Raw genomic sequence first — 13,314 nt, forward strand, 5'->3', positions numbered from 1 at the left:
ACATGCTCATACCATATATGGGAATGACAGCTTTTTATGTTTTATTCTGTGTAAGAATTGGCTGAATCGATTCCAGCTTTTTGCTAGTAAGAATGTGAGTTGTAAATAAAAGGCTGGTGCAAGGATTTATTCTTTGTGAGAAGGAAGTCGCTGTTTGGCAGAGGACTAGCTCACCCTTGCAAGTCAAACTTACTTGGTTCAACTTGTGCCTTATTTTACACTTGTCTGTGTTTATCAGCTTTTTAACTCTAACATTGTTGATTGATGAAAATAAATGATTTACACTTACATTTATGAAAGCATTCCATGTTTACAGCCATTTTTCACACCTGCCTAAAACTTTTGCACAGTACTATATATATATATATAATACATAAAATACATAATATATTATTATATAATTATTATTATTATTATATATTATCGGACGGTGGAAGGAGTGCTTCGAGGATATCCTCAATCCTGCGGATCTTATCCTCGGTGGATGAGATTCACCCTGAGTACTTCAAATCTCTGGATGTTGAGGGGCTTTCATGGTTGACATGCCTCTTCAACATAGTGTATCGGTCGGGGGCAGTGCCTCTGGACTGGCAGGCCGGGCTGGCGATCACCCTTCATAAGAAGGGTGACCGGAGGGTGTGTTTCAACTACAAGGGGTCACACTCCTCAGCCTCCCTGGTAAGGCCTATGCCAGGGTATTGGAGAGTCCGGCCAATAGTCGAACCTCGGCTTCAGAGGAGCATTGTGGTTGTCGTTCTGGCCATGGAACACTGGACCACCTTCACCCCCTCTGCAGGGTACACGAGGGTTCATGGGAGTTTGCCCAACCGGTCCACATGTGTTTTGGGGATCTGGAGAAGGCATTCAACTGGTGCCCTGTGGGGGATGTTCCAGGAGTACGGAGTCGGGGGCCCTTTATTAGGGGCCATTCTGTCTCTGTAGAAGCGGAGCAGAAGTTTTGTCCACTTTGCCGGCACAAAGTCGGACCTGTTCCCAGTGCCTGTTGGACTCCGGTAGGGCTGCCCTTTGTCACCGGTCCTGTTCATAACTTTTATGGACAGGATTTCTAGGCGCAGCCAAGGGCCAAAGGGGGTCTGGTTTGGGGACCAGTGGATCTCGTCACTTCTTTTTGCAGATGAAGTGGTCCTGCTATCCCCCTCTAGCCAAGACCTACAGCATGCACTGGGGCAGTTCGCAGTCAAGTGTGAAGCAGCTGGGATGAAGATCAGCTCCTCCAAGGCCATGGTTCCCCAGTATGCATTGGGGCAGTTCACAGCCGAGTGTGAAGCAGTTGGGATGAGAAGTCAGAAGCCAGAGATGTCCTAGGCCATGGTTCTCGACCGAATAAGGGTGGCTTGTCCTCTCCTGGCTGGAGGTGAGTTCCTGCCTCAAGTGGAGGAGTTTAAGTATCTTGAGGTCTTGTTCACGAGTGAGGGGAGAATGGAGAGGGAGATCGACAGACATTGTGGTGAAGAGAGAGCTAAGCCGAAAAGCAAAGCTCTTCATTTGCTGGTTGGTCTACGTTCTTACCCTCACCTATGGGCATGAACCGTATGAACATGATCTCGGATGCAAGCGGCTGAAATAAGCTTCCTCCGCAGGGTGGCCAGGCACCACCATAGGGATAGGGTGAGTAGCTTGGCCATCCGGAAGGAGCTCAAAGTAGAGTGGCTGCATCTCCAGATTGAGAGGAGTCAGTTGAGGTGGCTCAGGCATCTGTATCGCATGCCTCCTGGACGCGTCGTCGCCCGCGAGGTGTTCCAGGAACATCTCAAAAAGGCTGAGTAAGATGAGCATATCAGCTTTGCACCCATACATAATCATGTATTCATAAAAACTGAAAATGCAAACAGGGTTATCAATGGCAGGCAAGATATTAACTTCTCAATAGGAACCTAAAACCAAAAAGTGGATGTAGGTAACCCTAACTTGACCCTCCTGAGTTTCCCCACTAAGGGATCGTAAAGAATATTTTTATTTGTATTCTATTTGATAAATACCATGTGCTAAATTAGATATTGTGATCAACTAAAAACTCCATATGTGGAAGTGTAATACATGAGCTTCACCTGCAACTTTACACATTTATCAGTGGTGTTGACATAGTGATTCTTCTGGGCTGATGTCTCTTCTATGTTAGCTGTTCCTACATCTGAGGGGCTCACAGGAAGAACCACATGTCTCTATTTGAAGTTTGGATCACAAATACAACCTGGATAGATACAAAGAAGAAGACATATATACATATTTATATTCAGTAGGTGTTTTCACCTAAAGTGACACTTTTCAAATAACTGCCTGTGTAATGAAAAGATACATAACAAGGAAAATAGGTTAACACCTAAATGACTAGTCTGACTATAACATGATTAAAATGGGTGCTGCACCTTGGAACACATGACCCCAACCATACACAGCTTATTATCACACGTATCTGATGCCTCCAATAACTGTTGCCCTTTATAGTATTAAGATAATTTATTGGGGCAGTGGGGTCATGCATAATTTGTTGTGACCAAGGATTGAGCCGGCATACCAGGCTTGGGAGACATGCTCCACCTCTAAAATGAGATGTGAGTAAAGTGGCACTCTGATTTTAAAGTAACGATGGCCATTTATTACAGCAGAACACTAATACTGAAACCTAAAGCCAGAAAAATACATTTGGTGACATGGGACATCCTAACACAGTGAGAGGACACACCTGCAACTGCTAAAGATTACATGTGATCCTGACAGTGTCACAATGGTAGCAGTTTTCTCTGATTCAGAGTTTTCTGTTTTTCGTTTAATTTCTCCCCCATTTTTAATTATGATACAGCACTCAGACTGGGTGATGCAGTCTAAAAAAGTTTAAGAAAAAGATTTACGTAAACTACATTAAGATTAAATGACCAATCGCTATGATAAATGGATTTCACCCAAAGCTCTGTAACATGTAAGTTAATTTAGTCATAACTCTTAAGGAAGTATACAAATTTATGTTCTCAAGGCTAACCAACAGACAAAGGGAAGGGGATAAAAGAAATGCAAGAATTAAAATTCACTCCCCCATTTTAAGGAATAAGAAAAACAAAATTATGAAAAATCACAAATTGTCTTGTTGGGGAGGGCAAGCCAGAAGCCCAGGACACTGTTATATAAAAATATTTGAATATCAATATTTTTAATTTCCTATATAAATAAAAATACAATAATACAAAAAACAATATTTATCACCCATTCATTCCCAATCAGGGACACTGATTCTAGAATTGCGCCGCTCAAGGTGGCAGCAGGTTGGAGTAGCTCTGTTACTTTTGATTCTGATTTATTCTTTTTTGGGAACTATTCCTCTTGTGGTGGATACAGTTGATTTTGTTTGGACTACTGTCCACTCCGGTGTCGGATGCTGTGCAGCTTGGAGGATTTTTCTTGATACTTTCTATTTTTGGACATTTGTTATGATGCATTGCCATGGCAACGGGGTTGTTTCTTACAACCAGGAGCAGCTGATTAATATCTCAAAAGCTCAAATAATACTTCAACTACAACCCCAAATCCCTGATGAGTTGAAAAGGAGACGCCGTGGATGCAGAGCAGGAGCTAAGAGAAGAGAGAGAAGGAGGAAGTTCAAACCATCTCTTCCGTCGATTATGATGGGCAATGTGAGATCGTTGGGAAACAAGTTGAATGAACTCCAAGCCCTACAAAGGACCCAGCCAGAGTACCGGGCATGTAGTATCATGTGTTTTACTGAGACATGGCTGCAGGATCATATCCCCGACTCCAGCGTCTCTCTGCCGGGCTTTTTAACCATACGAGCAGACAGAGACTTAAAGAGGAGCGGCAAATGTAAAGGAGGTGGACTGGCAGTATTTGTGAACAACAGATGGTGTCATCCAGGACATGTTACTGTGAAGTGTTAACTCTGCAGTCCAGATATTGAACTGTTGGCAGTAAGTTTTCATCCATATTATTTACCCAGAGAGTTCACCAGTGTTATTTTGGCAACAGTTTACGTTCCACCTTCCGCTGTTGCCGACACTGCATGTGTTGCCATCAGCTCAGTTGTTGCTAAGCTACAGACACAAAACCCCAATGCTTTTGTGGCAATTTCTGGTGATTTTAACCATGCTTCACTCTCTGCTACACTTCCACGTTTCAACAGTTTGTCAGCTGCTCTACCAGAGAAAACAAAACATTGGATTTGTTTTATGCAAATGTCAAGGACTCATACATCTCTACAGCAAGACCTCCGCTAGGCAAATCAGATCACAATCTTGTTTTTCTCTGCTCGAAATATAAGCCCCTTGTTCAGAGGCAACTTATAATAAAGAGGACTGTGAGATAATGGTCACAGGAAGCTGAAGACGCTCTGCAAGGTTGCTTTGAGGCTACAGACTGGGACGCACTGTGTCAGCCACATGGAGAGGACATCAATGCCATGACTGAGTGTGTAACCGACTATATAAACTTCTGTGTGGATAACATCATCCCCACCAGAACCGTGAGATGCTTCCCCAATAACAACCCTTGGATCACCAGTGACCTGAAGGACCTGCTTAACAAGAAAAAAAGAGCCTTCAGAGAGGGAGACAGAGAATTATTGAGGAGTTTACAGAAGCAACTTAAAGTCAAGATAAGAGACAGCAAGGAGGTGTACAAGAAGAAGCTGGAGAGCAAGCTCCAGCAAAACAATATCAGAGATGTGTGGACAGGGATGAAGAAGATCACAGGCTTCAAGCCGAATGATGATCAGACCGATGGACGTCTGGACAGAGTCAATGAACTGAACCTATTCTTCAATAGGTTCAGTTCAGAAAGAAGCTCAGCATCCTCCTCTCCTGCTCACAGCCAAACAGACATCCCACCCTCCTTTGACCCACAGGACCCACAGCTGTCCAGTAACACCTCACATTTTTTATCTTCCACCTCAGCCCTAGACCCTTCTACATGTTTGCCATCAACCATATCAGAAGATGCTGATGCTTCCTTTGCTTCCCCCTTCCACCTGTGTGTCTCAAGAAGTCAGGTGAAGAGACAACTGGAGAGACTGAATAGGAATAAGGCTGCAGGTCCAGATCATGTCAGCCCTAGAGTCCTGAAGGCCTGTGCAGAGCAGCTCTGTGGGATTCTGCAGCACCTCTTCAACCTTAGCCTGGCCCAGAAGAAGGTTCCGGTGTTGTGGAAGACCTCCTGTCTTGTTCCGGTATCAAAGAAAACTCACCCATCAGTCCTCAATGACTATAGACCTGTTGCCCTGACATCTCACATCATAAAGGTCATAGAGAAACTCCTGTTGGCCCACCTGAGTAAGTAAACAGTAAACCATCAGGACCCCCTTCAGTTTGCGTATCGCTGTGGAGTTGGAGTTGAAGATGCCATCATACACCTGCTTCAACAAACCCATTGTCATCTGGACAAAGCCAGCAGCACTGAGGATCATGTTCTTTGATTTCTCCAGTGCATTTAATACAATCCAACCTGATTTGCTTTGTCAGAAACTCCAGAAGACTCAGGTGGAGGCCTCAACAATCTCCTGGATTAAAGACTACCTGACAAACAGACCACAGTTTGTGAGACTGAAGGGTTGTGAGTCTAACCAGGTAGTCAGCAGCACAGGGGCACCACAGGGGACTGTACTCTCACCATTCCTTTTCACTCTGTACACCTCAGACTTCCAGTACAAGACAGACTCCTGTCATCTGCAGAAATACTCGGATGATTCTGCAGTCGTGGGGTGGATCAGAGATGGACAAGAAGCTGAGTACAGGATGGTGGTGGACCGCTTTGTGGCATGGTGTGGAAACAATCATCTCATGTTGAACGTAACTAAAACAAAGGAGATGATTGTAGATTTTAAGAGAAACAGGAATAAGTCAAACACTATTTCTATCATGGGAGAAGAAGTGGAGGTGGTGGAGGAGTATAAATACCTCGGTGTTCACCTGGACAACAGACTAGAGTGGAGATGCAACTGTGAAGCCATCTACAAGAAGGGACAGAGCAGACTGTACTTCTTGAGGAAGCTTAGGCCCTTTGGTGTTTGCAGCAAGATGCTGCATATCTTCTATAAATCTGTTGTGGAAAGTGTGATCTCTTCTACCATCATCTCCTGGGGAAGCCGCATCAGAACCAGGGACTTAAAAAAGCTTAACAAGCTGATAAAAAAGGCTGGCTCTGTTCTGGGGACTCCTCTGGAACCTCTGGAGATCATTGTGGAAAGATGGATTCTTCATAAAATGAAGAACATTATGGAGAACTCTGAGCATCCTCTTCATGAGACTGTCCTACAGCAACAGAGTGTCTTCAGTCAGAGGCTTCTTCAGATCTGCTGTAAGACTGAGCGCTGAATTGAATTGAATTGAATTGAATGAAATTTAAGGATTTTGTATTTGTCAGGATCTGGAGTCATCTGCTGCCTGCTGCTAACACTTTTCCAACACTAGGTGCCACCAGTGGGGCCAAGCGTGCTGCGGCCCGGGCTGTGGCAGAGGCAAAAACTGGGGCCTGGGAAGAGTTCGGTGAGGCCATGGAGAAGGACTACCGGTTGGCCTCGAAGCGATTCTGGCAAACCGTCCGGCGCCCAGAGGCCGTATTTTGTGTGAGACCACAATTTGAAACTAAATTAACTTTGCAGTCAGTTTAGTATCTGACCTAATTTGATGCATGTATCCATTCAGGAACTTTATAGTTTGTTTTATGGTTTGAAAAAACATGACTTTTGACAGATTAAATCCCAAATTTAAACTAATCATCCTGCCATAAAGGGGGGTGAATCAAAAGTCAAATTGCAATTATTACACTTAGGAGGTGTAGCAATTTTCTTTTCCCTTTGCATTTTAAACAAAATTCCCTTAAAGGTTAAGAGTAGTGTCTAATCACTAGTTCTCCCAAAGAAAGGTGAAAAATTAACTCTAAAATCACAAATATCCTTAGAGAAAGGAGTAGCATTATAACACTTGGAGCATAGTGTTATCATAAGTCACAGGTTGAATGATCAACTGGTGCACCCATTTTACAATCAAATGTTTCCAATATATGTATAGTCAGATATACATATATAGCTGGACATACATTTGTTAGATGTTGTTGCTTTTAGCAACATTCTCATAACTTTGTTGTTGTTTTGTAGTGTCTGCCAGAATAATAGAATTAAACTCCGTTATGAATTCAGCAGACGTGGAGATGCAGAAGGTGGTGGTTGCTGATCTCATCCGTTTGGCAGGAGGCTGCGGTCCATCCGGACCAAAACCTCACGCCACAAGAACAGTTTTTTCCCATCTGCCACCAGCCTGGTTAACAAAGCCCGGAAACCACACTGACACTCTCCCTTTCCCCCACACCCCCCCTTTTTTTGCTGACAGGACACCTGTAACCTGTAACTCTATGCGTTACATTAACGCTCAGCTTGGACTCCTGCTTACTTGCACTGCTTTACTTGCACAATGATCACCTGCACTGTTGTATTGCTCTTGCATCTTATACTGCTCTATATTTACTCTCACTCACTTAAAACTGTGCACTTATATTTATATTATATTGTAGATATGTTTGTACTGTTTAATTTGTACTGTATTGCACCGACTACGCCAAAACAAATTCCTTGTATGTCCAAAAACGTACTTGGCAATAAAGCTTTTCTGATTCTGATTCTGATTGTCTCCAGATGAGCCGGATGTTTTAAATCAGTTTGACCTTGCCACATGTGATCAGAGGATTCAGGAGTTGGTAAACTTCATTAAGTATCCGACTGGAGATGCTCTAATTTCAGATGTTCTTTGTCAGCTTACCTTGTTGTATCAGCAGAAATCACAACTGGAAGCTAAAAGATATTCTCAGTTACAGGCTGACCATCAGATGGCCCTTCAAAGAGAGAATGCTGCAAAGCTTGAGCTCTCAAAAGCTGAGGAGAGGACCAAGAAAGCTGAAGCAAAGTTAGTGGACCTGAAGGCAGATGAGCTCAAAAAAGCTTCATCCCTAAAGGGGGGACAGACCCCCACCTCTCAGGCACCCAATTTGCATTTTCACTCACAGCAGCTGCAGCAGCCACAGCAGGGGGGAGACTCAGACAGCAGGCATCCTGCACCTAGGTCAGAGTCTCCCCCTCCTAAATTTAGCCAAAGTGTCCAACTTACTTCCACAGACCTTAACAGAAGTGTTGGAGGTCAGATGGTCTCCAGTGGTGTCCTGCCAAATCCCATTGCAGTGAACAACCACCAAGATGACCAAGTGCCGGACTCAGCGTGCATAAGTGGCCCAATTCAGTGGGAGGAGCACCCTTCCAGCCTGATCGGCACCCCTCTCCTTTCTGAATCTGTGTCAAACCCTAGGGACCAGGAGAGAAGCACATGGTTCTCAGGTGACTCAATCCAACCTGACCCAGCACCACTTGCACGAGTCCATTCATTACAAAGCTCTCATTTAAATCATGAGAAAACTTGTTTCCGTCCCCAGAGGTTTTATCATGATCTTCCACCATTTCATGAACTTAACCAGCATGACTTCTCAGATGGACGTGGTCCACCTTGGGAGCATGGTGTCCGTTTCAAACAGCTTGAATCCCTTGCTAAAGACATAGAAGTTTTTGATCCAGGTAGCCAGGAGTCAAATATTGATGCTTACCTGTTTGAGTTTGAACATTGTCTTCTTGACTTGCGTTTTCCTTCTGATCGTGAGAAGCTGAGGCTTATTTGGAAAACAACAGCTAAGAGTGTTCATGTGTTCATAAAAACTCTTCCTCCAGAAATTAGTGACAGCTATCCAGCTCTCTGCCAGGCTCTTAGAGAAGAGTACTATGTTTACAGAGATGAAGCCGCTGCCACTATTAATGCTTTGACAGTTTTGCAAAAACAGTTCGAACCTCCCAGAGAATATTTCCACCGTTTGAAGACAGCTTATTTTCAGGGATGTTATGCTCCAGATCTTGAAGAAGACCACACTTTTAAGTCTTTGTTTCTTCACAACCTCCACGTTAGCGTGCAGTATGACGTGACCATGCAGTGCATAACAGAGAATCTCTCTATGCAGAAGACTCGTAGATATGCTCAGCTTGTGTGGGAAACACGTGTCAGTTCAGACAGAGCAGGAAAAGGCAAAGTTAGAGTGTTAAACATTCAAACTGAGAACAGGCCTAAGAAGAGGCGCAAAGTAACTTCCCAAGTGATGCAACAGAACCAGGGGGGTGGTAACTGGCGTCAGCCAAAAGACAAGCCACCAGTTAAAAGACAAACACCTTTTCACAGTGCAACATCAAACTGTAAGGTTGGTGGTACAGAGTGGAGCCACTCCAAAGATGTCATCACAGAGGAGGAGTTTGAGATGATCTGCAGGCGTGTTATAACTGAGGTAACGGCGTTCCTAAAAGACCTGGCAAGCCGTTGCAGGCCAGAATCAACCCTGTAAATCTATCAGACAAGGTATGAAGATGGTAAATAATTTCCAACACCCTATATTCTGTTTTAATCTTTTTCTTTCTTATGGTTTGAACTTCAGAAAGTAAGGTTTAAAAGCAGTATTATTATGGTGTGAAAATTATTACGTGACTTTTATTTTTGTTTTTTCTTTAAAACATTTTATTAGTATTAGTCTCTGCCCAAGCCTGCCTCACTCCTGTCCAAACACTAACCTCTGAACCAAAATGAACTGTTGAACTCTGCCTTGCTACAGGAACCCAGTGACTCTTTTCACATGGCTGAGGACGGATTGTTAGCCCCAAAGACTGGATTTCGTCCCATTCTTCGGAACTAAAAGGGGGGATGTTGGGACCACACAGCCATGGGTGTTCAACACTAAAACTCCAGTACATACTTTCCTGGAACCTTTCAAAATAAAGTGCATTAACCTTCTTCCAGCACAGCCAGGAAATGGGGTAACTGCGGACTTCCTGTGGCGCCAATACCCAAATAAAAGCCCCACCTTTCCACAAGTCTTTCTCTTCCACACCGATGACCATCGGGTCAGGAGGGAACACAGCGCGCTGAATGTCTTTTGCTGGCAAAAGGACATAAATTCAACTGGATCCAAGAACCGATCATTTGCAAAAGTTAAGTAGAATGAAATACTGTCTGTGTATCCGGTATTTTCATTCATGAACGGAGAAATTAAGGTGTAAGAGTTGCTTACATTTTCTCTTCGAGGCCCCACAGAAGCAAACGGTGTTCCGAGAGAAGCTGTTTTGACAAGCCGAGTCTGGAGGAAAGACGACGGCCGCAACCGTGTTTACGGTAACGAACAGCTGGTCACCTTCTGATCGGGAGAAACTGAGGAAGTTAGCGGGAAGCTAACTCTTTGTTCACGACGGATATCTTCTTCAAACTTCGCCTTGGGACGACATTCCCTCAACAGCTTCAGAGGTTGGGTTTTGGGCAGATTAACAGATTGGTTTAGGATGAAATGATCTAAACGTTTTCATGTTATGAAGTTTGTTTTGTGGAACTCCGCTATCTTGGTGCTAGCATGCTACCTGTTGCACCCAGGCCGGTTCGGGTTCTTTGTATGTTTTAAAGCTAAGATAAACTTTATTTAAAGGGTGGTTTTAACCAGAACATTGCTCATAACGCGCCGTCAGCGCTTATGCATTTTAACCCTGGTATTTTAAAGGTATGTGTTGATTCTGGCGCTAAGCTATCTCTAGCTTAGCACTTTAGCTAGCTTCTTTGTTAGCCCAACGGCCAGCCGGTAAGAACACATGTGCTAGCATTAAGGCTAGTCAACAGAAAGGTTGTTAGTTTTCAAACTAGTGAATAATAGTCCCCGAACATCATTTACTAAAGTTGATAACTAAGTAAACACCATTAAGCCCCATTTCTCCAGAAAGATTTGGCTCTTTTCCAAAATACTCAATAATATTTCTTCAAATATTATTTTAATAAATGAAGGCAGCTAATTAGACACCGTAGTCCATTAGTTGTCATTATTCTTTAATTCTGCTTGGAAGTTTAGTTGGATTGTTTTAGCATAGTAAAGAGTTTGTTGATTGAAATATGTTTGACTTTGAGTTGACTTATTTTTGTTAATAAATTCTTGTATTTTAAGAAATTGTGTGAATTCATTCCATATGTGTGCAGAGTTTATGCTGTTCAATAATGCCTGAGCTCGTCTCACACCTTTCTATTCTGTCCTAATACCATCGCCGTAATGGGGCTGGTATTCACAGGACAATCCTTAACAGACCGGAATATTATTTTGTAAAATATTAATATTAAAATATTAAATAATATTCTCAGATTCATATTTACAACACAAGGCTTCGGGGGTGGATGAGATCCGCCCTGAGTACCTCAAGTCTCTGGATGTTGTAGGGCTGTCATGGTTGACACGCCTCTTCAACATTGCGTGGCGGTCGGGGACAGTGTCTCTGGACTGGCAGATTGGGGTGGTGGTCCCCCTTTATAAGAAGGGTGTGTTCCAACTACAGGGGATCACACTCCTCAGCCTCCCTGGTAAGGCCTACGCCAGGGTATTGGAGAGGAGAGTCCGACCGATAGTCGAACCTCGGCTTCAGGAGGAACAGTGTGGTTTTCGTCCCAGCCGTGGAACACTGGACCAGCTCTATACCCTCTACAGGGTGCTCGAGGGTTCATGGGAGTTTGCCCAACCGGTTCACATGTGTTTTGTGGACCTGGAGAAGGCATTCGACTGTGTCCCTCGTGATGCCCTGTGGGGGGTGCTCCAGGAGTATGGAATCGGGGGCCCATTATTAAGGGCCATCCGGTCCCTGTACGAGCGGAGCAGGAGTTTGGTCCGCATTGTCGGCACTAAGTCGGACCTGTTCCCAGTGCATGTTGGACTCCGGCAGGGCTGCCCTTTGTCACCAGTCCTGTTCATAACTTTTATGGACAGGATTTCTAGACGCAGCCAAGGGCCGGAAGGGGACTGGTTTGGGGACCAGTGGATTTCATCTCTTCTTTTTGCGGATGACGTGGTCCTGCTGGCCCCCTCTAGCCAAGACCTACAGCATGCGCTGTGGCGGTTCGCAGCCGAGTGTGAAGCGGCTGGGATGAGGATCAGCTCCTCCAAGTCCGAGGCCATGGTACTCGACCGGAAAAGGGTGGCTTGTCCTCTTCAGGTTGGAGGGGAGTTCCTGCCTCAAGTGGAGGAGTTTAAGTATCTCGGGGTCTTGTTCACGAGTGAGGGAAGAATGGAGTGGGAGATCGACAGACGGATCGGTGCGGCTGCCACAGTAATGGGGGCGCTGTGCCGGTCCATTGTGGTGAAGAGAGAGCTGAGCCGAAAAGCAAAGCTCTCAATTTACTGGTCGGTCTACATTCCTACACTCACCTATGGCCATGAACTTTGGGTCATGACCGAAAGAACGAGATCACGGATACAAGCGGCTGAAATGAGCTTCCTCCGTAGGGTGGCCGGGCACTCCCTTAGAGATAGGGTGAGGAGCTCGGCCATCCGGGAGGGGCTCGGAGTAGAGCCACTGCTCCTCCACATCGAGAGGAGCCAGTTGAGGTGGCTCGGGCATCTATATCGGATGCCTCCTGGACACCTTCCTCGGGAGGTGTTCCAGGCACGTCCCACCGGGAGGAGGCCCAGGGGAAGGCCCGGGACACGCTGGAGGGACTATGTCTCTCGGCTGGCCTGGGAACGCCTTGGGCTCCCCCTGGAAGAACTGGAGGAGGTGTCTGGAGAGAGGGACGTCTGGGCGTCTCTGCTGAGTCTGCTGCCCCCGCGACCCAGTCCTGGATAAGCGGAAGACGACGAACGAACGAACGAACCTCCATCACAGAAATATAACCACATAAAATAATGAACAACTTTCTGTCAGCATAAGATGCATTCCATCCAACACAACACATCTTAGAAATCGAAAGACATGAAAATTCACTTAACACGTGACCAGCAAACAATTATTTTAGCATGCAATGACCACGGTAAAAACATAAGTTTGGTATCTAAAACTCTACCAAATTATGATTGACCTAATACGTAAAATAATACAGATGACAACACATTAACAATATTGCTTACCTAGCAGGAAAGCATATTAGCAGGCATAAAAATCAGCTGCAGTGCAGAATGTGAACAGAGACACACACGTCTCAACTCCGCAGCAGTTCTGATACTGTAAAGCCCGCGGGTTCCCTTAGGAACAGCAGTCGTAAAAGCTGCCGTAAAGTGACGTTGCGCTTAACCCTTAAAGGGACACTACCTACAAAACCGAAACAATACTAGTATGACAGTAAACCCTCATACCACATAGACCTATAAACAAAACAAAACACAAACAAAAGTGCAGCTGGGTTACATCAGCCCACATGCCAATGTTTGTATTTAAGCTGACGTTAAGTTTTAGGCTAATTTTCACTTGGCCAACATGCT

The sequence above is a fragment of the Girardinichthys multiradiatus genome, chromosome 6, assembly GCF_021462225.1.
Source record: "Girardinichthys multiradiatus isolate DD_20200921_A chromosome 6, DD_fGirMul_XY1, whole genome shotgun sequence".
NCBI classification, from domain to species: Eukaryota; Metazoa; Chordata; class Actinopteri; order Cyprinodontiformes; family Goodeidae; genus Girardinichthys; species Girardinichthys multiradiatus.